This window comes from Alligator mississippiensis, chromosome 15, assembly GCF_030867095.1.
Source record: "Alligator mississippiensis isolate rAllMis1 chromosome 15, rAllMis1, whole genome shotgun sequence".
Classification (NCBI taxonomy): Eukaryota; Metazoa; Chordata; order Crocodylia; family Alligatoridae; genus Alligator; species Alligator mississippiensis.
Window position 1 is genome coordinate 33,759,953 of NC_081838.1, and position 22,417 is coordinate 33,782,369.

Below are 22,417 nucleotides of genomic sequence, written 5' to 3' on the forward strand. Positions count from 1 at the left end.
GGTGTGAACATCTGCAGTTACAATATTAAGAATTAAAATATGTTTTAAATCCAATACTGTCTAGATCTTAAATTGTATATTTGATTTGTAGGTCCTCAAGGCTTTAACCTAAGGACAGGATAATGACAGAAGAGGAAATCAAGGAACAGAAAGGTGAAATGACTTGCCTGAGGAAAGTCAAGAAAGGCGGCAGGACCTAGACTAGTACCGGTATCTCCAATGAGGGAAGGGAAGGGGAGAATTAAATACCTGTATCTTCATTTTTTTGGGAAGGCTATAAATCTTCATGCTACAGGGCACACACTAAACTAAAACTGAAGCAGGTTAGGAAGAATCTCTCCCAGTGAACAGACATTTCCATAACATGTAGCATCATATTTTACATTTTCCTCTTACGAGTCTAGGAAACAGGCAGACTACTAGACTAGATAGATTACCGGCCTGATTTAATATGGCAATTTCTATATGCCTAAGGTTGTGGGGGGGAATAAAAAGTTCTGGTACAACTCACTCCAAGGAAAAATCTAGACAGCTCTAAAAAATTGAAATTAAAACATTAAAATTACAAGAACCTAATTTCCCTCCCTCCCCCACATTGTGATACGATGTTATGTGCAGCATTAAAAGCATAGTGTGAGTTATCATTTAAAGGCTTACATGAAAGATGCCATATGCTTAGATGCAGGGAACAAAATATAGGAAGCTTGATGAACGAAGTAGGTTTATATTCATTCTAATTATAGTCATAATACACTCATTTGAAATACCATAGGTATTATTTAGATGAATGTTATGCATTCCGTCTAAAATAAATTGAAATAAAAATATAATGCAGAGCTGAAAAATATACTCTGTACAAGTACTGCATCTCATTGACAAGTACTTTAAAAAAACCCTAAATAATAAAAATTACTGCTAGAAAAATCAAAGTGTTCCATTCCTAGATTTTATGAGTGCAATAAAAAAATGACAAAGCAGCTCTAGTTCAGCTAGACTGATGAAGTGATATACTGCAAGAAAGGCATTTAAGGTTGTATTGAAGCAGATTTAAAGTTGATATATAGCAAGTACAATAATTCTGCTGCATATTAAATAGAGCTTGAATGGAATTTTATAAAAGTATAGACATGCTAGTGTAGACATGCACCACAAAATTGTAAGCAAAAAAAATAAATAAATAAAATAAAAAAAAATCTCTTCTTTGCCTCGCCAGAGAATTTGGATGAAATTAACAAGAGTTTTCATCCATCAAATAGGGTGCATCATTGTAATTTGTTTGTTTTTTTTTTAATTTTATTTTATTAACAGGAATTCAGAATGACCAACCTTTTTTAAAAAAAAAATGTATTTTAGTTCTTCACTTTCTTTCATTGTAAAATAAGGGAAGACAAGACTTTGTGTTAAAAAATAACGGTATTCTAATGGAAAGCCATAACAGCAGTGCAGAATTTAGGCAGGATCACAGGATCTGGATTTGTGATCTGCATGTATTATTATATGACTTTGGCCAAGTTACTTTTCCTTTCAAGGACCTTTCTCCTCCCGGGCTTGTTTGCCCTTATGTATACTCCATTGAGAAGGAACTTTCTATTACTATACAGTTGGACAGTATCCGGCACAACGGTGCCTTCCTCCTCCTCCTCCATCTTCAAGGTGCCACTGTAATATAAATAAGAATAAGAATAAGGACTGGGTAATAGGTCACCACTGTGGTCCGTTGTGCTGGTCAGAACAATACTAAGTGGCCAGAAAAATCCTCCAAATGTAGTAGCTGAGGTTTCCATCACTGAGGTTTCCATATCATCTTCCTTCCTTGGGTACTCTGTGGGAAGGATGCTACAGGGAGAGGGGAGAACTTCACAGCAAGTGCCATGAGTTAAACTGATTCTCCTGGTGCAAGACATTAGCCCACCCTCCTGTTGGGTCAGGAGGGTGTGCGAACTGAGTTTCAAGATACAGGGAGAGAGGCTGCATCTCTGCAGCCTCTTCCCCTAGCTCTGCCTCCCCCAACCCCCCGATCCCTTTCTGTCTCAAGATGGAAGGAGAAGGCAGGGGAGGGAGGCGTGTTCTGGGGTTTCACAAGCCATGCTGGAATGGGGAGAGGGGCTCCAATCCACCCCCACCCTCCAGTGCCAACTGGACAACCCCCAGAATGAGCTCCCTCTGCTCCCTTATCTGACTTCTATTCTGAAAACAGCACTGAGGGTTGGGCCGGGCTGTGTCAGCTGAGCCCTGCTCCCAGTGTGCACAGACAGAAGTTAATGAATGTGCTCCACTTTGGAGCACCTTCATCTGAACCCTCATGTAATGAAGGTTCACATTGTCACAGGATCAGACCCTTTTAAAGCTCGCTGCAGTCATGCACTTGTGTTTGGTTATAGCTGTTGAAACTTTTTGGGGGCCAGGTCAGGTGAAAATGGTCACTTCTGTCTGTGCCATAGAAGTCCTTTGCCTTGATGATGAAACAAAGCATTTTTCTCCTTAGAAGGATCTTCCCCTGTGTATCTAGCAGACCTCAAGTACTGTGCCACTGTTTGGTTACAACTCAGCATTATAAAATGGTTAAACTGTTACCAAGCATCTTATTTGTATCTCCGCTCAATGAGATGAGTCAGTGTGGAGAGACAGCAGCAAACAGCACTTCAGCATTAGAGACAACAGCATCGCTATCCTTGCAAAATTGCCCACACCATCCATACCAAGGAATTCAATTGATTTGTTAACAGCAGAAACAAAGAAACACTCTCTAAGATAAAGAAGGCTGGTATCCAAAGGACTGTGCATGCTATAGCAATTATCCCAAAGAAACTGTAACCATGCTGTCAGCTTATTATGGGACACTTGTATACTCGGACAATGACAAAGCAGGAGACTGCTTTTGAAGCATTCACATTTATAATTGCTGACCAGCATAAGCCACTCTGCAAAAACAACTTGCTTTGTCAGTTCAAAATGAAAACACCCAGGTCTCGTGTATACTCCACTGTCAAGATAGAGAAATGGTCTAGCCTAGGAGAAGACAGAATTAGTATAGGAAGAAAGTTATATACACATCTTTCTGGCTCTGATATTAAAAAGACAATACGATACCACCTGTCCAATTTCCAGTTTATATTCCAAATCAGAGAGAAAGAAGTTATGTATTTATGTACAGTAGCAATGGGCTCAACCTTGGTCCCTGCTGCCCAAATAGTCTACTTTTCTTTGGTCTTTAGAATACATGGAGCTATTCTGTAAAAACTATTTCAGAGGATGGGATTAATTTGTGTCAGATAGGAGAGTCCTAAGTGTCTTATTTTAAGGTTTGGAAGAGGGTTTTTTTTTTTTTTTTTTTTTGTAATTTAAAGCAATTTTGTAATTTCCCTTGCTTTTGAAATTCATCCCTATGCAAGAGGCCAGAAAAGAACAAGGCACCATTCAAGCCCTCAAATTAATCCATAAACTGACCCTCAGCAGAGATGAGCAACTTCCTATGTGAAATATCCACAGCTGCATACAAACACAAGTGTTGGTGATAGCCAAGACCTTTATGCCAATATTGTGAAAAGCCGTACAATTAGAAAGGAAAAGCCATACCATTAGGATTTACAGGGCTGAACTAAATACCAGAATAATGGGTCACAATTACTAATGGCCAAAACAAGCCAAGACCTACCACTAACCTGATATATGTGGATATAGGATGAAATGCATCTATACTCAAAGGGAAATCCCAAGGTCAGGTACAAATCCCGTATCATCCACAAAACACTGCCTAGGTAATTCTGCCCTTGGATCTCACACGGAACAGGACTCTGAGAGTGTTTTCTCTCAACATATTCAGAAACTATTCTAGGCCCAAACACTTCACCCAGAATCTCTCTGCCGTTCCCTCTCAGCCTGGCGCATATGATTAGTGTGGCCCCTTCCTCCCAAAAGGTGGAACTGGACCAGGTTGTCCCCTGCGCCTCATCTGCCTATACATTTTTGGAGGATCCCAGGACTCATGAATACTTCATTCCAATCAGGATTAGGGGCTAATTAGCAGATGGCTCCTTTGTGTAGGGGGGCATCTGGAGTACACACACAGTGAGCAGTGCTGAGCAGTGGGGTCACCATGGCTTGAAATGCTGTTGACTCTGTGGGGCCCAGCCCAATGAGCAATATGGCAAATCATGAGCCTTTTGACTTTAGACTACTATCAGGCATAGCTTGGGCTCTATATAAGTAGGTACAAAAGTGCTGCTTAAAGTGTGTTTATGGAGTATCTGTGCTAAAACTTGCAGCAGTTTAAAAAAAAAAAAAAGATAAAATGCACCAATTCTGAATGAACTAAGTCTATGCTTATATCAAGATCAGTTTTTCAAATTTGCTGTTCACATGGTCAGAGAGAGCAGGGTCTGACAGTAAGGAGCGGGTAAGGGGATGCAGGGGGCAGAGGGCAAGGGAGCTACCTGACCCCACAGATTTATTTTTCCTGCTGTACAGTGGGAGGGGGACAAATTCAAAGCAAACCTTCAATAATTAGAGTCTCTACCTGGAAAATTATAACAAATGTGTACATTTTCCACATATAGACTAAGTATTGGAAGGTAATTCCATATTTAAGTAAATGCGGTAAATCCAAATACATGTGGACACAAGCCAGCCTTCAGGTGATAGCAAATGGGAATAAAATTTCTCTAGGGCAAATCTGCCAAATACATTTTCCATCATAAGCTTCCCTGCCTCTTTCTCTGAAACACGGCAGTGGCTAAAGTAAAACATGGCCCAGGTGACATTATTCATAAATCTGCATCAGGTTGCTGTATTTTCAAGTCATGTATGTTTGTCACCCAGAAGTTTGCAGGGAGAAGGCATCAGAGGGAAGCCTCATTGAGCACTGAGGCTCCTGCCTCTCTCTCAGCCCACAAGAAGATTAAAAGCACAATGTAAAATGACTGTGAATAGAGCTTCTTGTGTTCACGTTTAAAATGAATTACTAGTGTTTATTTCTCCATCTGTGAATGCAGACCACACGTTATATCAGAGGTGTTGGTCATAGTCATGTTTGTCTAAGGACACAGGTGACAAGGTTCTTTAGGTAACTCTGATATCTTTTTTTAGATCAACTCAAATATTTGGAAAACTTCTTCCTAGCAAGCTTTTGGGTTTAAATACCCTTTGTCAGGCTGAAGAAGCAGATGCAGATGACTTTGTTGCTTTGTGATATCTGCACTACTAAAACTGCTCTATAAACAAGTCCTATTTTTATATAACGTGGATGTACATGCATGTGTGCAGCAAAGGGGCATGACTTTGGAAACCTTTGAGCTGGTGTACACACATGGAAATACTTGTGAGTAACCCTGAGATAGTGAGGTATACTATATTTGTTCTGGCAAAGCTGCACTTGTGTGCCTTGGCAGACTTGAATAATAATTTTGCTTTGGGATCAACTTATTTTTGTAGAAAAAGGCCCCATTTGCATTAAAAGTAATTTCTTACCACACTTTAACAAAGCCTATTCTATCCATTCATTTGAGGTTAATTTTTCAGTAAGCTGGACGACTGGAGGAGATTGCAAAACAAGAACTGGAGAATGTTGGAATTTAAAATAATCTTTTTTAAGCATTTCATATAAACATTCATTTATGGAAGTAAATGACCAGATCTGTAAGCAGTTAGAGGATAAGATCCTCTTTTTACATGTTATATTTACTAGGATGAGGAGAGGAGATCACAGCGTTAGCAGCCAAGTGAAGGACCCTCAAACTCACCTGCTTGTATAGGACGTTTGATAGTAGTATATTATTCAACAGCTAGATGTCTCTGCCTGCTGCACATAGTTCTAGACAAAGTATGATGCCTTTTAAAAAAAGAGAAATAAAATATAAATTTGGGCTTTGAGGGAAGCCTGTATTCATCACCGTTTGCAACATGTTAATAAATGCATCCTGTTTAAGAAAAGCCGTGAGTTTTTAAGTTATGGCAGACAGGACAGGTCAAGGTGGCTGAAGTGCAACATTCCCTGGCATAAACCTTAAAAGGTTGCTGATCTCCAAAATACAAAAGTGCCTTTCTGCAAAAGGTGCTCAGTTATTAAAGTGATGTTCCATAATAGAAACCCCCCAAGATACAGAGAATGAGGGGGGGGGGGGGGAACCTATTATAGATGCAGAGGTAGGGATGAACTGAAATACCAGATGCAAACATATCTGGGCTTTGGGGAACTTGAAAATCCAACTCCAAGCTTTGTGGTTCTTGAATTAGAGGCAAAAGTAAGAAAACATGCAAGAGACTGAAAGGCTTGATTTGAACTTCAGCATTCAGCTTGCAGGTTCAGAGTCCACTGAGGAACCAAAATAAAGATGTTTTAGAAAAGCATTGAATTTCCCTCACACACTAAAATTTGCTTGTTTTTAGTGCGGACTAAAAGTGATCTCCTCAATCCACACAACACAAGCTGAGCCCACTTCACAGAGATAGGCCTGAACAGCAAACTTCAGATTTAGTCAAGAGCAGTCATAGAAGGCTTTTAGAAAAGTCTGGATCACAATTTTTTGTTCATATCCCGCTCTACTAGTAGAATAGGAGGGATGGATTTGTAGACACACACTAGGATAGAATTAATGGTGCTAATGGGAACATGAAGCAATGAGTTAAATGAGCTAAAATGATGCTGCAATTATTTCATTCACCACTACTAGTGATTACAAAATCATAATGCAAGTCTTTTGACCTTTAAAACAAATGACACATTATTTTACAAGCCAAGCAAAGCAGCCTCCCTAAAAATCCAGGGAAGGGAAGGACAAAAGGCAAGTGCTATCATTAACTGCATCATTATTTTCCAAAATAAACGTGCAACCTTCACCTCCATAGCAGTGAATGGCATCACTGGGGCTGCTCATATTAAGCTGTCATCACTACACTATCATTATGGGGCTGATAAGGAAAAAGAAACACTTTGGGATACACTAGAGGATGTGTTTATTTCCCAGTGTCTCCAAGGTGAATTATGCATGTATGGGTTTTTGAGGAGAAGGAAGGTCAGTGATACTGGAAACAACAGGGATAATAAGTGCATTGCTCTCAAGAAACCTGTTTGACACCCTAGCAGGCATCATGGATGAAATCCTCCTGGCCACTCTGAACTCAAAGCTCCCATTGATTTTTTAACAAGGCCAGACATTCAGATGCCAAAATAAGAGAAACAGCATGGAATCGATCCCGGAAAAGAAGAGGGGGAAAATTGTGAAATCTTTTCTCGGGAAAGACACTCGTGGACTCTGCTGAGCTTTTTGCCCAAATGAGGAGTTCAATACTAGGACCTGCAGAAAGTACAGACGGAAGTTGATCAATGTAAATCAACTTCAACCAGGGTTTGGAAACAAATGGCTTAAGTCAAGAAGCAATGTTTTAGGAGTAAGGAGAGTAGTTTAATTATTCTTGCCCCAGAGGTACGTTACTGTGCCTCTCTACACATTGAAAATGAACTCCAGCCCCAGATAGCTGAAAAAGAAATGGCTATGCTAACAGGGGTTTAGGTTGTAGCCATGTTGGTCTAAGGACATAGACAGACAAGGTTCCTTGGGTGAATTTGATATCTTTTATTAGGCCAACTCAAATAGTTGGAGAATAGTTATTAAGCAAGCTTTCAGGTTCAAAACCTCTTCAAAAAGTAAAGAAGCCAGGGACTAGGCTGGGGAGTCAGTAGCTTCTTTACTTTTCATTCCATCCAGGAAGAGCACACACCAACTGCTGCAACTTCCTTAGCCTGATGAAGAGGTTTTGAACCTGAAAGCCCATTCCAGCTTATATTCCTTTCATCATGAGGAACCATGATTTTCTCAGGGGAAAGGCAGCACAGTTTATTTGATATGGCAATAGAATAAGAGCTTATAAATAAGTATGAGATCCTGGCCCTGGCATTAACCTCAGATGAGTCACTTCACCTCCCTGCCCCTCCTGTTCTCTTATGTATTTAGTTGGAAAGCTCTTTAGGGCAGGGATCATCACCCCATATTTGCCCAGCACTTAAAACACTGGGGCCCTGTGCTCCTGCTAGCCTGATAATATTTCTCCCCTTTGGCAAAAGTCCTTCTTAAGGGAAATGTCAGAGCTAAAAAGAAAATGGATATGCTTAGGTTCTTTGATCTTTAATAAATACTGGTCACAACCACTGCTCACTTAAAATACAGATGCCTGATTCCCAGCCATTAAGGACTTTAAGCATCATTACTTCTATTTGGTGAAATAAACTTATTAAGCTCTCATGGTAGCCTCAGCAGTGCTTGCGGGTTCGCAGGGAAACCCCCCCACACATTGCTGACTGTCTGAGACCAGAATTTCTTGTGGTGAGATGGAGGAACTGGCAAGGAATAGCTTTATGTCAGGGCTCCATTTCCTGGGCATTGTTATTAATTTATTCATTAAAATGTTATCAAATTATTGAAAAGAAAGCACCTTCCTGAAATGAAGATAACAGCAGTTCTGCGTCCCATCTGAATGGTATATTCACTTCAGCAGAACTTTTAACTACCAATAATGTTTCATAACTTTTACTTTTATTATTATTCAGTTCAGCCAAGCTTTTTTTTTCCAACTCTGTTTACACATTTTAATGAGGTTTTAATCTTTCTTGACATATTTATTTAGATTATTTGTTTTACAAAAGTAAAGTGCCTTAAAGTGTAATTGAGGAAAGCAATGCCTCTTTCAACCTGGGTCTGCATCTCTAATTCCCCTTTCTTAATATTTCCCTAACCTTAAAAAAAAAAAAAAAAATCCTACACATGGGATCTAGTGAGAATGTGTATGGTGGGGGTGTTACTTTTTACAATTAATTCAGATAGAATACACATCCTTATGACAGTACCGTGAATGCTACAGGTCTCATACAGAATAACTGATTGTCAAATTAACTTTGGCCTTTTGAGGTTTGTTCATAAATTTTAAAAAGCATTTTTAAATCAAGGAGTCATGTAGGAGCCATCATGGCAAACCTAGAGCTGACATCAACCGTGGCAAATTAATAAGAAATCCCCTAACGGCAAGCAGCCTGCTTTCTATTTTGTGCAGTTCCTAGTGTGCTTGCTTGCACAACTGTTTACACTGCAGGTTGAAAGAGCTCTGCATGTTGGGTACGCGTTGAACTCTTTTGGGTACTGAACTTGTCTGGAAAATTTGGCCTTAAATGTAACAATGGGACTTGATGGGTGCTGCAAGCTTTTATAACTCTGGCTTTCATTTGCCGGTGTAAGTAGGAGCAAGAGCTCGATGACATGGCATTTGAACATTCTTACTCTTAGGGACTTTTCTCAAGCTAATTTTAAATAGGATTTCACAGCAGAATACTTTTCCAAGAAGCAACATTACTGTAGTTTCTGACGAGGATGATAGCTTATGAAGAATGAAAAATACAGTGTGTTTTTAGAGTTCACCTGGTCAATAGATTGGTTATAACCATCTATATAGCACAGCTTGAGTGGTATATTTATAGCTATCCAGAATACCTACCACTAGTGTCTGCACCAAGGTTATAACCTCTATTTTTGAGCCTCCCCACCACACAGACCTCCTCCCAGTTTACTGGCTCATGTCCCAGGGGGAGTGGGGAAGAAGGTGAGGAGGGGCATTGGGTGCTTAAAGTGTGAAATTTGACCACTTCTGCCTCTGGCTTTTTGAACATCCGTACCTACCTAAAGAGTGCTTAACACATCAGGTTAGAAATGAGCTTGTTCACTGAGTCCAGTACCCTGTAGTTGCACTTCACTTAAATGGTATTTAAATTTAGACACATGCTTAAGATCTTAACACCATAGTGGCCCCTGAAGATTTTCTGCCCACAACTGCTTACTGTGCACAATACATGCATGGCTACTTTATACATAAGAGACTTAACAGGATACTTTCTCTTTCATTTTCTGAGCAGTAGAAGTATTTAAAGAGCATTAATGTAATCAAACTTAATATACTTCATTTTTTTTTTTACCCATGGCTTGCAATCATTTTTCACCATCCCCATGCTAGCTAGCTATTGTTTTATAAACAAATGGCTTCATTCAATTTGGTTTCAGATTTAATTGTTCCTTATTGGAAATGTCAGGTTTCACAGTTGTTTAATAAGGATGCTAGTAGAAAGAGACAGAGGGGCAGTGGCCAAGGGAAAGCACATTTCATTAGGAAACCTTTGCAGGGACCACCCAGCTGTAGTTCAAGTCAGATCCATGGGTCTGTGACCAGGCTCTGTAAAATGTGGTGTCTTGACTATAATCACTGAGGTGATGTCCTAGAGGGAAAATCTTTGCATATGTTTAAACTGGCTAAGTTCCTAGCTCCATTACCAGTAAATCATCTGGCTTCTCCTCCACACTATTCACACCCTGCCCTCATTACGCTGGGAGAGAAGAGGTTAAAGAAAAAAGCAACAGAGAAAAGGGTTTTCTTCCACTCTGTGGTTTAATAATCAATGCTGTCCCACAGCCTTTCCTCCTTTGTTGGTACACCTAAAGACCCCCTGGCTATTTCAGTTTCCTCAGCTATTGGAAGGCAGCAGCATGAAAGTACCTGACACTCAGGTGTTGCCCAGCAGCTTTCCCTGCAGCAGAGCTATGGGGATGCCAGGGACTCCTGTTTCTTGCACACACATGAAAGTGTTCTGTGCACAGGGAAATCACTCAAACATTTTCAGGAGCTTTATGCAATCAAGTAGCTGAGAGGTGGGGGGTGAGGGTAAATGAAGGAGAGGAAGACCCTTGAATAAATTAGTACTTGACATTTCTAATACACTGATGCCATTAGGCAGCAGAAGGTCAGATATGTATGAAATGCTTCTGAGGATGCCTTCAAGGCTGATCCTTTTCTATCAAGCTGACAGTGACCTCTATAGATCAAGTTGACACACCCATGGATTCTCAAGATCGGCAGCATTAGACAACCCTGTTTCCCCACAGCAAGGGTATGTTTTGCAGTGAAATTTTGCAATGTGCTTTCCTCTGCCTCCAAGATTTTCTTCCCACTCACAGAAGATTGGCATTTGGGTGGCAAAGGGATAACGCAGGACTGTCCTCTGGTTAACTTGCCATATAGGGTGCCTATAGACATGCTTGTTGGTGTTCTAATTAGAACATGGAGCAGACTTGATTAAAGGGGCCTACTCCACCAAGTTCCAATTAGAACACTCCAGCATTGCCTTAGTGTCATGCGTATTAAGCCCCCATGCATTTCAGAACGGCCACAGGGGCACTTCTTGTACTCTCAATGAAAAAGCTCTAGATAAAGCATGCCACAGACATTTTGAAATATGCGAGGGCTTAATACACATGATGGTGAGCCATTTTAATTAAACCAGCTGTCCAGAAGCTGCTTTAATTAAAACACCTCCCACCCCACACCGAGCATGTATGTAGGCAGCCATAGATTCTGGAGACCTAAATTTGAGTCTCAGCTATGCCAACTGTCTCGGCCGGGCTGAGCCAACTCAAGGTGATTTAGAAACTGCTCGTTCATCAGGGCGGGCTGGTGAATAGAGAGGCTGACAAGGCTTAATGGTTGTAAAAACTTTACTTACATCGTGGGTGGCTGCGACGGAAACGGTTCGGTCGTCTGGACAACAATGTGAGTTGCTCCAGCTGGCGAGGCCAAAGCCAGCAAAAGCATCCGTAACTCAAGCCGGCAGGAAAACGGTACGTCTGGGACTGCGTTCGGCGACGGGAAGAAGGATCAATAGGTGATCAGTCTATCGACCAGCTAGCCGCAAGTCGTATCTATTTCGAGGCACTCTGCAGCGTGCTCAAAGCTCTTCGACTTGGGCGGAAGTCGCGCTAGTTTTTAAACGGCCAGCAAGCCAATTACCGGCCGCCACATGTGAATAATTTAGCACTAGCCAATAGCGGGACACAAATTTACATTCGAATAGCGGGAACTCTTTGCACCGTGCATTTCTGTGCTGCAAAGAGAAATGCACCCTGCAAAGACAGCTGCAAATTGGTGGGAACTCTCTCTTGCACACGGGTTCTTTATGCAGCAAAAACCCTCGCAGTGCAAGAGGCTCTCGTGTGACAAGAAAATTCCATAGTGCCGAGGCACCAAAATCACTGGGTTATGACACCAACAATCCCAGCAAGTGATTTAAACCAGATTTTCCAATATTCAGTGCTCACGACTGGGCCCAGATTTTTAAAACAACTCAGACCCCGTTGAGTAGCTGGTCCGCAAGTATCACACTGGGCTTTGCCCAAAGCTTATCATTTTAGAAAATGTGATATTATTTTGCAAGGCAGCGTCTCTGAGGAGCACCAATCCCAGACCAGGACCCTGCTGTGTTAAACACAATATGAGTCCATACCAGAAAGATGGTCTGGCCTTTTCATCTCCCTTGTACCTTAAATCTGTAAGTTAGGGATAAACACTACTCTCTACCTTGTAAGACTGTTTCAGGACATACATTACTACACCATGGCACTGAGAGCCATATAAGAACCTTCACAGGTACCCCAGAAAGCAATCTCTGCCTGTATGATTAAGCATCTATTTATTGTGTATATTAAATTATAATAAATATTTTAAATATTTTGCAGAGCATGAAGAAAAGTTAAATGTAACTGAAATAATCATCCCTATAGTTCCATCTTTAATGAAAGCTCTGGAGTGTTCTCTAATCTCTGCAGAGCCAAACTGTTTTTTAAAAGCAATGAAACACTTGGGAGAGTGATCGAGTTAGACATAATAATGTTACATCCATCCACTAATTGGAATACATTAAAAGTTTAAGTTTGATCAATATTTGTCACTCTCAACCACCAGTTAACATTAATAAAGTAGATTACTGTCAGAACAAAAAAAGCAAGAAGCATCTATGAAACTGTTATGACATAATCAAGACTGATCTATAAATCCAACACCAGAACGGTGCAGTCATATATCACTAAGGGAATGTATCTTGCTACCCATCCTGTATTTGGGGTACTTTCTCCATAAAAAGTACAGTAGTCTTAAGTCCATTTAGCAGTTACGAAATACTTTCTATGAAATGGCTTGGACTTGGTGTTATCGGTCATGTTTAAAAGAAAGGTTCCCTACAGCTTTCCAAAAGAAGGGAAAAAATCCACTTTCAGTTCTTAAACAAGTAAATAGTGCATAGAGAATTGTTTAAGGGAAAAAAAAAAGAGATAGAATTAGAAAGAGGCTTTTATATATTTACGCAAAGCCTCCAGAAAGACAATAGCTGCCAAAGAACTGAGCTGCTGTGCGGGGAATTTATTACACATCAACAACAGCAAAATCAGCTTTATTTGCCAGGTATGGAAAATGGTAAAAGTTATGCAGTGTTGCCTACAGACTGAAATCCTATTCAAGTCAGTGGAGAAGTTCCCATGGAGTTCAAGGACATTTGGAATGAGAACCCAAGCTTTCCATCCCCACAAAACTCAGGCACCACTTAATATAACATTTCAGCACTGGAGTTAAACCCATCTCTCAACAAACAACTACAGCATACACCTCTTTTTAGGCACAGGAGAAGTCCCAAGCAAGAGACTGGACTTCAGCTTCGGTGCCAAATTGGACTCAAGTAACATGATTTTGGCTCATTTCCATAAGAGCTGCTTTTTAGAAACACTGAGCACTTCCAGCTCCCATGCACTTCAAACAGGATGATGAGCATGCAGCATTTCTGAAAAAACTGCCTTTCATTGCCTCAGTTTACCCATATACAAAATGATAGGCTAATGCTATTTCATGGAAATATTCTGAGGCTTAAAATAATAGTTATAAAGCTCACTCACATCCTCAGAAGAAAAATGCTACATAAATGCAAAATATTGCTACAATAAACATTCAACAGTACAAATCATAATAATCATTTTCTTCCCTTCTCCAGCAGCAAAGGAGAAAATATAATACTTACCATGGTAGAATTACCATGTCTTGGAGAGACTATAAATGGAAAATTCTCACACGATACTTCCTTGGATGAAAGCTCCTATGAAAGTGTAAATTATTATCATTAAAATAATGATTTCATACCCTGCTTAAGTTTTGCAGCTTGCACTGAGATTGAAAACAAAGCTTAAGGATGTAATGTGAATTTTCCATAGCATTTGGTCTCCATCTGAATTGTGTAGCCCTCACAATCAGCACAAAGAGACCACATTAAGAAAGAAGGCCCTATGGTACAGGATCCAAATTTGTTGCCTTATTTTTCTTGGATAATTTTAAAGTCAGGAATGACTACAGAGATTGTAAACAGTACCTCACCAGTTCAAACCAGTTCAGGTAGGAAGATGAACAGAAGAGATCATCAAGTGATGGCTCTGAGGTGTCCCATATAAAATGTGTTCTTTAGTCTCAGGGCAGCTATCATGGATAAAACACCACTCCATTTGGCCATTCCAGACACCCCTCGCTGCCACTCTCAGCAGACAAGCAAATCATTAAAATGACCACAGAGGCTGATTTAACCTCTCAAACCCTCAAAATATTCTTCCCCCATGGCAAGATCAAGACACGCCAGCTGGGGAAGCATGCAGAATCTTGCCTGGCATTTGACTGGGTAATAGGTCCTTGAGAAGAAAGCCAGAAAACAACGCAGAAGCCTTCTAAAAATGTTGCTTTGAGTTAGAACTAGTTTAAAATTTTTCAAGCAACCTTTTTCAATGGAAAAGATGTTTTGAACAACATCTAAAAAGATGTGTTGGGAATGTATTGATTTTGTAAAAAAAAATAAATAAATAAACCAACATTCAGTTCTGAGCAAGTTAAAATATTTTATTTCAGTCCAATCTTAACTTCTATCAAGTCAGAGTGCAAGGTGAAAAATCCTGCAGTTCCTATATTCCACCCTGACTTGGGATTAAGTGAAATTTCAGAAACTCAGCATATTTGTTTTCTAATCATTTCCACCCCTATTTTTGAGAGTCTCTGTCACCAGCTGCTAGACATCCTTGACAGAAGTACTTCAACTGAGTTCAGTCAGTATTTTAGGTTCCCCATTCCTCTGTAAATAAGGACTAAAACACCTCAGATTTTTATACAGAAAAATGGAGAGTCCCAAATTGGAGAAAAGGATGGAAGTAGGTGAGAATAGGCTGTGATCCAAAATCCATTTGAGTCAATGTCTTCAGTGTCTAAGGTTTAAAATTACTTTATAAATTGTCACTTTTCAAATTCAAGTTCAATCCAAACATGATTTATACGTGATCAATAGATATTACAAGTACGTTGCAGACACGAATAGATGGTGTGAAGTATGTGCTAGGCCCTATCAGTCTAAGTCGTTAGAGATCTGGGGTTATATAAGTAATCTTTTGATCTAGTAAACTCTCAGGAAAGAAGTCAAGGTAGGTGATGGCAGTGGATGGTACTTTGACTTATTTTCCCAGGTAGTGGTAATCTTTCTCCAAATCTACAATGAGCCCCAACTGCATAAATCAACAAGACTCCCTGCATACTTAGGGAAGTCAGTGGGTCCCTATGCAGATGCTCGCTATTTGGAACTCATTTTAGAATCCAAGACGGTATTTGCTTTGAATCACTGGGAAATTGAATGGTTCTAGGGGTGGAAGTGGGACCCCTTCCGATGCAGCAAGCACTGGGGCCTATTTACGAACAGTAGAGGATCTCAGAGCCCCAAACCTTGAGAGCCAGTGCCATTCAGCTGTACTACACCCACTTAAAGAAGAGCTACTGTGCAGGTAATGGTCCAGAGAATATGTGAGAATATGTGAGGTTTTTGTTATGGCGATATCTTTTATTGGACCAAGTGTATAGCTGGGAGAGATGTTAGACAAGCTTGGGATGCTGAGTTCATGATCTGCCTGATTTAAGCTAGTCTGCCCCTCTGTTGCGTGCCTTAACTGAAGGCTGCTGGCATTTGACTCTTTTGGGAAGCACTCTCTTCCTCCCCACTTTCCCAGCCTCTCAATTTCATCCCAGGAACAGGAAACACTTCCCAGCTTCATTCAAAGTTGTCATGCAACAAACTGGCATTTTTCCAATTGAGATGCATTTTGACAGAAAACTCCCAACCAGTTAATTAACATTTAGCTCAGCCATTATTTGTCTTGTGTATCTAGAGTTTTTATGTTGTTAAATTACCCTTTATTGATGAGTGAAGTGAGGGTGGGGAAAGATTATGTACAGGAGGTTGGTCTACTTCTTATAATCCTTGTTTGCAATGTTTTCCAAAGCTGCGGTGTTGCCCTGTGGGGTCAGGCCAATGCTCAGGATCTCAATATCGCACTGTTCAACAGCAGGACATGGTGTACAATTGCACATACACATGCACAAAAATCAAGTAGGTACACACACACACACTCTAGGTGCATACACCCCCACCAGGCACATACGCATCCAAAATTATCAGCCTAGGCACATGCATACCTATCACCAATTCAAGCACATGCACACTCTAATGATAATGACATGAAATCATACACAACACACACATACATACACAGGCTGAACACTGACTCTGGTGACAGTGTGTGTGTGTTGGTGCCTGTGGTACCTATGCTTGGGGTGCTTGGTAACTAAAGAGATCAGGGAGAAAGGCAGTGGGGATGGGGCAATAGTAGTGGCAGAGGTCAGGGAAAAGGCAGTGGGTACAAGGCAATAACAGTGGCAGAGAGTAGCTCAGGGCGGCTGGAGCCACAGGAGCATGCGACAGGTGTTGGAGGTGTCAGTAAGTCAGAAGCAGGAGAGGGGGAAATGAGACAGAAGTCAGAAGGGTGAGGAGCAGAGATTGGATCAGGGACAGAGCCAGAGTAAAGCAGAACCCAACTCAGGGCTCCAAATAACAGTTTTATTAAATGAACACTGTACTGTACAGCTTGGTTCCCACACACACTCATGCAAGCACTCCCACACACACACACACACACACACAATGGCAGCAGGAGAAAGAGACTCAGTGGAAGGGCTGGAGTCCAGGTAGGGAAGAGAAACATAGTCCAAGTCCTTGGTTGAAGAGAGGGTGGGGGTGACAGCTACCTATCCAGCCTGGGAGGGGGTCCTCGATGGCCAGTCGGGGGTCTTTCTCCAGCAGGTGTTGTCCAGAGGAGGTCACCGGCAGGGCCTCTGGGTTGATAGGCAGCATGACGTGGAGCAGGTCTGGTCCAGGTGAAGATGGCATCCCAAAGGGTCGGTCTTCACTACCCCTTTTTATGGGGCAGACTACCTCTGATCTCCTCTGGGAAGAGCCTGTCCAGGCAAGGTCAGTCCTGTTCCAGATGGTTCCAGGTGTTCATACTGTGCATGTGCAGCCTTGGCACAATGGTGGCTGCCTTGTCATTTGTGTCTCGAATGCGGAGGGTGGTTCCAAGGGCTGGGTCATTGGTCCATGGTATTTTTTTTTTTTTTTTTTTTTATGGTGGGGTGATGTAGGAGGGGGTCCTGCTAACATTGTGTTTCACTCATCCATTCACTCTTTTGTTTCAGGCATTCAAGGAAAATCAATTTACATGGGAGAGGTTACAGAAGTGCAACATACTTACACACCAGGGTATGGGGACAAGATGAGAATCAAGACTTGACATCACTTCACAGACACAGGCCTAGACCATACAATATTAATATGAAACAATAACAACCAATGCACAAATTATAGGAATACAATATGATACAATATAAAACACTAAAAATCAATACAAACATAACAGAACACTATTTACAATATATAAAAAGGGGCTTATTACAATAATAGTATACAAGGCCTTAGCTTAGCTTACCTAGTACTACTTAAAATCACTTATAAGGGATAGAGAGGGCAGAGAGAAAGTCAGAAATGGTTGGGGAAGGGGAGGGAATGCATTTTAACAATAAAAAAAAAACCACAAAAACAAAAACTGGGGGGCTTGCTAGACTGGGATATTTGAAAAATAATATTTTTAAGAGGAGGAGTTGAAATCCATCATATTGGGATTCTTCCCAGAGTCCATGGGCTCTCCTTTTAAAAAATCAGTTTGAAGGGAAAGTCAGGTTTAATGTCCAAATGGAAGGTTTAAGTGTGTGGCTTTATATTATAATACATATATCCGAAATCCGCCCCCACCCCCCCAAAAAAAAGAAAAAAACCCTCCTCTATATAGTCATAGCCAAAGCTCACCATCTTTTATTTATCTATATCTATTGTGTGTGTGTATTCCAATATAATAAAGGGCTTCGCCTGTCTGTCTGTGTATCTGTCTGTCTGTAATGCTTTTGGCCAATTGTGAACGTGCTGCCGAGAGGCGGGCAGGTGGTGATTGGCTTGGGCTGCATGGGCCCAAGTTTGAGCCACTACCAGGGAAGTTTGTGGTGGTGGTGACCATGCCCCAGCCACCTGAGCAGTGAGGCTTCCCCCGTGTCTCCCTGACTGAAGGTGAAGCGGGGAGTCACGGTGGTGGTGCCCCCCCATCACCCATCCCTGCTGCCACCAAGAACAGCCGGCAGGGAGGGGGAAGCGGTGGGCAGGAAGGGAGGGGAGCAGGGTAGGGGGGAGGCAAAGGGGGCCATGGGGACCGCTGTTGTCAGGGCTGGGCAGTGGGGAGGGAGTGGAGCAGGAAGGGGACCCTGATAGCAACCAGCAGGAAGGGGGAGGCAGCAGGGAGAGAATCTGCATGGGCCTGGCCAGGCACGGGGGGGGCGGGGAGGTAAAAGGGGGATCATGGGAGCAGCTGATTTTGGGGCTGAGCAGCAAGGAAGGAAGGGAGGGGGGGGAAGCGGGGGGGGGGGGAAGTCACAGTGGCGGTGCCTTCCCTGCTACCCAGTCCTGACAACAGCCAGTAGGAAGGCGGCGGCAGTGGGGAGGGAGGAAAGGGGAGAAGCCCTGCTGTGAGGTGGAGGTGGGCAGGGGGAGGGAGCCCCTGCACCGGAGGCGGCGGCGATAGCGGAGGGAGTCTTTACATGGCTGGCCCCGAAGGGTGAGTGGGGGCAAGGGGGAGGCATGTAAACACTCCCTGAAATCCATCATTCTTGACAGGCAATTAGCTAGTGCACACACACACACACTTTTCTCTCACCCTTTGCTGCTCGTTCAGTATCACAGGAAAAATCCACATTAGGGAGTAAATGGGCCTGTAAAATTATAGTTGAGATAAATTGAACGTAAGGAAACACAAAGCTGAACAGTAGCAAAAAAAACCCCAAACATAAATATACATGAGGTACTATATATATATATATATATATATATATATATTCTAATATAATAAAAGCCTTAGTCAGTCTGTCTGTCCACAATGCTCTGGGCCAAGTGCACATGCACGGCCAAGAGGACAGGCAGCAATTGGCTGGCCTGGGCACAACTCTGCATCGCTGCTCAGTGCAGGAGGTAGAGGTGGCTGGGGACCAGGGAGCTGCCATGCCGCAGCACACTGACAACAGCCAACAGGGAGGGGGAGGGGGCAGAGGAGGGAAGCAGGAAGGGGAGTGGGGGTGGTGCTGCCGCTGCCGGGGGAAAGGCAGGGGGGCTTGGGATGAGGCTAGGCTGGGCTGATCCCAGCAGGGGGGCAGGCTGCGCTGAGGCTGGGCCACAGGAGACCAGTGGCTCCTCCAGGGCCGTGGGTGGATGGGTAAGTCCAGCTGCTCCCCCATGCCACATCCCTGGATGAGCCACTGGGCTCTGACTGCCCCATGACCTGGCCCAGCTGGAACCCCGTTCCTGGTGAATGGGACCCTGGCTGGGTTGGGTCATGGGACTCTTAGAGCCCAGCAGCTCTTCCAGAGTAGCAGCACCAGAAAAAAACAAAGAGGCTGCATGTGGCCCCCCAGTCTGTGCATGGGGCAAGGGTGGGCTGCAGCCTCTGCTCCCTGCCTCATTGCTGCTACTTTGACATCAGTGCAGAATGGCGCCATGCGAGTTCTGGTGCTGGGCAGGCCGGGCAGCAAAGAACGTGTGTGGCACCTAACACTGTGTATGGCATGGGGCACTGTGTGTCAGTGTGGCTATGTGGCTGCAGCATATGGCACTGTGAACGTTTGTGTGGCACATGGCACTGTGTGGGTGGCATGTGGCTAGGTGCATGGCATGTGGCTGGGTGCATGGTGTGTGTGTGTGGTGCATGGTCCTGTGTGGCACGTGGCACTGTGCGCGGCACATGGTGCTTTCTATGGCATGCGGCTTTGTGGCATGTGGCACACGCCTGGGTGCAGGCATGTGTGCGGCTGGGTGTGTGTGGTGTGTGGCTGCGTGTGTGAGTGTGGGGCTGAGCGTGTGGGATCTGTGTGTGTGGCATGTGGGGGGTGGGGGGGGCGCATGGGGCCAAACACAGAGCAAGGGGGGAGGGTTTGCACGCAGTTGGATGCAGAGTGGCAGCAGCATAGGTCGGTGGGTGGCAGCGTTCCGTGCCAGCCACCATCCTGTCATTCTTGTTGGGAAATTGGCTAGGAGATATATATGCATATGCATGTGATGGAAACACAAAGCTGAACAGTAGCAAAAAAAAAAAAACAAACAGAAATATATATGAGGTACTAGTACCTCATACATATTTATCATATCTCATATATATTTGTGTTTGGGGATTTCTTGCTACTGTTCAGCTTTGTCTTTCCATCGCATTCAGTTTATCTCAACTATAAGTTTACAGGCCATTTAGTCCCTAATGTGGATTTTTCCTCCGATATTATAGAGAAAGAAAAGTGAAAATGCATGGTATTTAATAGTTTCTGCACACCAACTTTCTTATTAAAAATTTCACACCATTTCTGCAACTGGGATTACATGCCATTGCATTGTACTTCTGTCCTCATGAATGTGCACATTTGATTAATTCTATATTCAGTGTAAGTTTTAAATACTGTGTGGTAAATAATGTATGTTGCTGGAAATGAAATGGTCACATTTTTTTTTCCACAGGACCTCTTGCCTAGGACAGACAATTATAGCTAAAGTAGTTGCCATCCAACAGTTTTTGTTGTCACTGACTAGGATTTTCCATGGTGCTGTCATCATAGTGTCTAAGTGTTTTACAAACACTGATGAATTTCTCTTCCCAACAGACCAATTGTATCCCTATCGTACACAGGGAGTTTCTAGACATGCAGAGACCCACAGATACAATTATCCAAAAAAAGCCACTCATCCCTGTTGAGAAGTCTAGGGCTTGATTTTTCTGAGCTCCTGATTCATTTTACAGCACATGCTATGTTCAGAATGGAGCTCCCATTCTCCATTGCAAGGGCTCTGGTCAATCTGATCTGGGACATTTAAAAGTGAGCGTCCCCAAGATACAGAACACACATATTGGGTCAATAGGTTGCGTATTAGGAGGGACTGTCCCACTATTTAAGTGGGTAAGCATCAGAACAGGGTAACCGGAGAAGTTGTTGAATCTCTATCCTTGGAAGTTTTTAAGACCAGGTTAGACAAACACTTATCTGGGTTGGTTAACTCATGGCAAATTCTACTTCGGACAGGGGGTTGGGACTGGTTAACCTGCTGAGGTCTCTTTTGGATCTATGATTCTATGATCATTTATTAGAGGTTTTTCTTACATGACTTACCAAGCCTCACCTACAGGCTCTCTGGCGGAAGAAGGGGTTGGGAGTGGATTTATGACCCAGATAGATACTTTGTGCAGCAGAACGCCACCTCTCTCTCCCCCCAAAAACTCTGTTCTGCAACAATGTGGTTAACATGGGCCCTGCAGAGGACAGACATCCCATCTCTTTAGGGAACCTGAGTTTGAGACATTCCTAAGGGAAGGAGGAAACCTGCTCCCTCTGCCTAAGTGACATCACCTCCCCGAGTGAGGGGCATACGCTCCCTATTCTTCTAAGCAATGCCAACCTGGCCGGGAGGGGGCTAGAGACCCTGCCAGTTTTCCTGGCAACCAGTGACGTGTTTTCAATGGGTTCGCTGGAAGCCAACAGGTGCTGGCCTCCATTGGACCAGGTAAATGAGGTTGTAAGGGCTATATAAGTGAAGAACTGCTCAGGAGGAGGGTTGTAGCCATGAGGAAAACTCAGAGAGAAGAGCTGGACAATCTGAAACTGGCTCCCCTCTCTTGAAACTCATGATCAATGAACAGCCTGCCACCACAGAGAATCTCCACCTGCCTCTGGATGATGCTCGTGAGTAAGTTACCTGAGATCTAACCAGATATATAGCTTCAAGTAACTCAGATGCATGATCAAGGGCTACCCCTGTTTGCTCTAAGGGATTTCTCTGATACTGCTCAACACTGTACCCCATTCCAAGCCTACTTATCGTAACCAATAAAGTTCTCCTTTGTACCTAGCACAGGAGACTTACTGGGAGTGGGTCTAGATTAGGCCTTGGGGTCCCCCCTTGGTTCAGCTGCCTAAGGGAGACCACTATTGGTGCTTCATACTGAGGGGAGCACCCCAAGTTCTTAAAGTAAGTCACATACCCTCGAGGGCTACTAAACCTGTTTCCCATGGGACATAGAGCCAGGATCACGCCAGACCCTGGGTGGTGACGGCACTACACCTAGGTTAGCGGGTGTGCTCC

General features: G+C 42.9%; 1 long non-coding RNA gene across 2 annotated transcripts in view; it reads right to left on the reverse strand.

Annotated features, from left to right (window-relative positions):
- Positions 1–429: 429 nt before the first annotated feature.
- The window catches only part of LOC132245509 (uncharacterized), a 49,326-nt gene continuing 27,338 nt past the window's right edge, over positions 430–22,417 (reverse strand). For both annotated transcript variants that reach the window (XR_009457239.1, XR_009457240.1), the window contains exons 4-7: positions 13,871–13,945; positions 11,534–11,660; positions 5,739–5,827; positions 430–1,659 (exon numbers count right to left, since the gene is read on the reverse strand). This is a non-coding gene — a long non-coding RNA (uncharacterized LOC132245509). The remainder of the gene's footprint in view (positions 1,660–5,738; positions 5,828–11,533; positions 11,661–13,870; positions 13,946–22,417) is intronic.